A 5101-nucleotide genomic window follows, 5' to 3' on the forward strand; every position below is an offset into this window, starting at 1 on the left:
ATATATATATATATATATATATAGTGTACATATATGCATTTCTGTGTTTGTTTGGTGCATCCTATCTTCATTTAGTGTTATTTCGTTTGTAATTTGTCATATCTTTGCACTCTCTATTTTGTTTCAGTTTTGTAATGTTTGCAGCTTTTTGTATCATTAACTCACTTTATTTTTTGAGCACGCTAATTACATTATTCGCTTATTCGCTAATTACATTTGGATAGAAATATGTATACAGTGTCTTTCTTGTAAACTATGCACTGAAATGCAATGTAGTCATGGAAAAGACGGTTAATTTTCACGAGCAGTTAGATGAAATATCTATGTCTTCTTACGAGTATACATACATACACACATACATCCATACATACATACATACATACATACAAACATACATACATACATACATACATGCATACATACATACATACATACAAACATACACACACACACGTACATACATACATATATATGTATATATATTATTATTATTATTATTATTACAAATTTGGAATTCTACCAGTAGGACCACAACTTCAATTTCAGGACAACCTTATTTTCTGGAGTACACATAGAAAGTTATATCCAAAATACTAATCTAATAATATAATCATTTTAAAGTTTGAATCCAGGTAGTTTACCACAGAATGCTCTTTCTCTATACATATATCTAGACCGTAATTCTTAAAAAAAATGTTTATGTTTTTATTTATATTTTCTAATGATCTATTAGTGCAGTTTTTCGTTATCAGGAGTAGGTCGTCCCTGTAAAGACCTCTTTCTAAGTTATTATGTTCTAACCCAAGATCAGATAATAAGTATATTCCTACTAAATCTGTTATTTGTGACGAGTCTGGGGCACCGATGGGTATATCGAAGCAATCCTTTGTGCCCTTCCTAGTTCATAGTTTATTTTTACATCTAATTAGGGATTTCCTCGCCGTAAGTACTACATTAACTTCATCATATGTCATATTAACTTTTCTCATAGCATATATAATGGCCTTATTCAGAATAATCTCGTTAATAGATAAATAGTAATTTTCTATATCTCTTTGGATAAATTTACTTAATATTGTTGAACCAATTTAATGTATCTCGGGTACAGCTCCATAGTTTAAGGTTATTTCCTGTGTTAGGTTTATCTATATATTTATCTAATATAAGTTTACTTAATCTTCCTATATCGGATTTACATGGGCATATCAGTCTTACTTCAAAATAAAAATTGTTTTATGGTCCTTAATGGTTATTCTAGGGTGCATAGGGACATATGGTTCAGTTCTATTTTCTAAATCATATTTCGTCATGATTTGTTTTAGATGTATCATTAATCTTATTTAATACGTAAGTCCGAAATGTTACTTTTTCAGAAAACGAAAAAATGGTTTCACCGTTCTATAGCAAAACGTTGTACTATTCTTTGACACATTTTGATACCTTGGCATCTGGAGTAGCTGGAGACACGGTAGTTTTACCTAAAGAACCATCTATTGCACGCAAAAATAAATATTGAAAAAAAAAAACGCATTTGACCAAATTTGGACCTACGACAGTTTAACTTAATAGCAACGATATGAACCCTACTCGAAAGTGTTGTTTTATAATCAAGACGAGTAAATATCCTATTTTGGATTATGCAATGCTACTTTGTGTAGCTATTAATACTACATACTAATAGCGGACTGATATCGCACTGCATCGCAGTGACATAGCTGATATCGCACTGACATAGCGGACTGATATCGCACTGCCATATAAAATGAAAAGAATAGCTCACATTTGGTAAAAACAAACTTGAGTCTGTATGGTAACTCTAAAACCGATACATGGATCACGTCTTACATTTCCAAGTAACTTAAGCACTTTTCCTGATTTGAAAAAAATTATGGGCACGTGAGGTTACTGCGTTTGCAAATTAGCAGAATCTATCAATTATGTACAATTACATCCAAGTTGCTACTATTTAGAGACAAGTTTGCTTGCTCAGAAAACAGAGCCGGTTAGTGAAGAATTAGATAATACATCCTATAAACCAGAGTGCTGTGTTAATCACCATGTGCTGCATTTGGTCATGAATCATTTTCTGATCTTCGATGAATAGCTTTGCGACTTAATTTGGGTCATGTCATATTTCTGAAATATCCATGAACAGCAGTCAGATATTTATATCGAGCATTTGTAAAGCTTGTAATAGTTTATTTTTTCCATAGAAGATGTCTATATATGTAGTGACTTAAAGATGTTGAACGAGGTTAACTCGTCCGAATTTTATTAAAAATTACCTTTATCATAATATGTCATGAATAATTCTATCCAGCTTCAACTTAGCAGAGATTAATCGAGAAAGATAACTAAGCAACACTGATGGTGCCGTGTGCTGGTGTGCGTAAGTCATAGATGAACCATTCATTGGAAAAAGGTTTGACAGGAACTACAATATTGTACTCATCTGCTTTCTACTCTATACTACTTCTTTCACATTGGAACTGATCAAGACCTGCTCACAAATAGAACAAACGAACCACAATGAAATTTTGTCAATTTTATTGAATAGTTTTTACTGAAGGAAACTTTGAACAAAATGCCCCAGCTTCAGTGTTTGTTTATGCTTCTTCACTCATCTAAAAATGACGAGGATGAACATGCATCCATAACCGAATCGAAATAAAGCAACACTCAGCCTTAAAATGTAATGGATGTCATGGGTGTTCCATATCAAGAAGGATCTCATATAATTTGGATTCGTTTGTCAAAACATACTGCAGTTGAATATATTCTCAAATCTCACATTCACTAGTATAGTAACTTAAAGATATTTTTACAGATTTTTACAAAAACCAATGATATATTATTTTGTAACTATTTGCAACCGAGATGGAATAAGAATTTTGAAGCATTTATTGATTACTGATGTAAAATGTGTTTAAAATAATATTTGGAGACCATTATTTACAAACTCATGCATGACATTTATGGTCATCATTTCACATTTTATATATTTTTCAGTATGAGGTCAGCTCCAGAAATTTCCCCAAATCCTTGAAAGTTTATCATTATGAATCACTATAGTTGTGAGAGCGACAAACATTTCCATTGACCCTGATGAAGATACACAGATTTCTGAACTTTGTATTTACACAAGTGAAAACATGTGAAAGTGAGAAAAGTGAACATCACGTGTTACATCTGAAGTTACATTGCAGTCAGCTAACTACAGTCAAAATGAAATGAGTTTCCGAAGCCTTTTATAGTTTACGTAAACTAAATTATTCGGGGGAAAGCAACTGGAAACTGCAGCTGCATATACAAAGCCTGTATTAGTCTAGAAAGGGTAATCATAATATATCAATGACAAGTAAATAATGTAAGTGTAAGTGGTGATAATGATTATTTGTGTTGAAATAATGCTGGTATTATCATTGTTTAGTTAATATAACTGTACTTGAGGTGATGTTACTGATGACAGCTGGTAGCTATTGAGCGTTTACAGGTTAAATTTTTTTATGAAAGTGAGTCTATGGTAATATTAGAACTAACGGTATTTCTATTAACGGTATTGGTAATAGTCGTCAGCTAGTGTTGGTATTTACGAAGAGGCAGCCAGGAAGATTGCATTATTTTCAATGAAAAGAACTTTAACAACACCCACGCCAATGATGATAATGATGACGATGATAAATATGATGATGATGGTATTAGTGGTGGTGGTGGAGGTACCGGGATTGATCCTTTCGCCAACAACGGGCTGGGGTGAGATTACCAAAGATATATAATATCTTGAGTTACCATTCTTGCAGTATACAAAGCTGTCGGTGACGTTACGATACCTGTAATTACTTTAAGTCATTCGCCCTTCCATGTTAACAATATATATATTAGAATTTTGAAAGAGGATCTTTCAGCTTGCCACTTAATTCTCGAAAATGCAAATAATGGCAGTTTTGTAATTCCGGGAGATTATAGTGATTATTGGCATGGAAAGAATATTGCAACCATGAGGAAAGACATGCAAACAATATGTTTAATTTCCTTTCTGACAACTTCTTTCTCGTTTTTTTCTCATTTTCTTCACAAATTAAACATAATCAGTAGACGAACAAATATGTACTTTGTATTTACTCATTTAGCTTTAATGAGACAATGGTATATATGCATTTATCATAGAAATACATTCAATTATAGCCAAACAGGATTTTCATCAAATCATCTCAACAGATTTATTTACAAGCGTAGGTTACAGTGCACACATTTACACAAAGGTGCAGTCTCAAAATGTAAGATACTTTTCTTCATTAAATTGCTTCACAATTTCCTAGGTTTTGCCCGGATTTACAATGGTCCTTTCTTACACAGGGAACTATAACTAACGTGAATACTTCAAATGTTTTGGTATAAGACCCATTATAGATTTTGCTATCATTCATTGTTATGGTTTATTCTTATTCGGAGGTCAATGCTCTTCTATTAATGACACTCAGTAATTTAACAATAACATTTCATGATATTCGGTAAAATTTAATAATTTGTACCATACTGTTTCTCAGTGTGAATGGGAATGTTAACATTTAAAATAATAAAAATAGAAATAACAAATATAGGGTACTTGTAATTAATACAGTAAATATGAATGGCGAATAATATATTACCGGTTGTTTCAATATGTCATGAAGATGAGCTACTTTACGCTATCGTCATAACAGGAAATTCAGATAATTACTTTGAGTGTTTAAACTTCTACGAAAAGCAGTTTCAGAAACACTCACAAGAACCGAGAAATATGTTCCCGATTGCGAATGACAAAACGACCTCACCACCAATTCTGCGTTCAAATTTTGGCACAAGGCCGGTAATTTAGAAGGAGAGGTTACATTGATTACATCGATCCCAGTGTTCAACTGGTACTTATTTTATCATAATTAGTTGATGAGTAGCAAAGTTGGCCTCGGTGTAATTTGAACTGAGAACGTACAGACGGATGAAATGCCACTAAGCACTTAGCCCGGTGTGCTAACGATTCTGCCATCTCGCTGCCTTCACTTCACAACAAATATCATTCTTTCATTTGTGTTATCACATACATCATTTTCAGTAAAACCCG

The 5101-nt window shown here is 32.6% G+C and overlaps 1 long non-coding RNA gene across 2 annotated transcripts in view; it reads left to right on the top strand.

Annotated features, from left to right (window-relative positions):
* LOC128247567 (uncharacterized) overlaps positions 1–4088 on the top strand; it is a 57830-nt gene extending 53742 nt beyond the window's left edge. For both annotated transcript variants that reach the window (XR_008263889.1, XR_008263890.1), the window contains exon 4: positions 3010–4088. This is a non-coding gene — a long non-coding RNA (uncharacterized LOC128247567). The remainder of the gene's footprint in view (positions 1–3009) is intronic.
* Positions 4089–5101: the final 1013 nt, after the last annotated feature.

Source organism: Octopus bimaculoides, chromosome 4, assembly GCF_001194135.2.
Source record: "Octopus bimaculoides isolate UCB-OBI-ISO-001 chromosome 4, ASM119413v2, whole genome shotgun sequence".
NCBI lineage: Eukaryota > Metazoa > Mollusca > Cephalopoda > Octopoda > Octopodidae > Octopus > Octopus bimaculoides.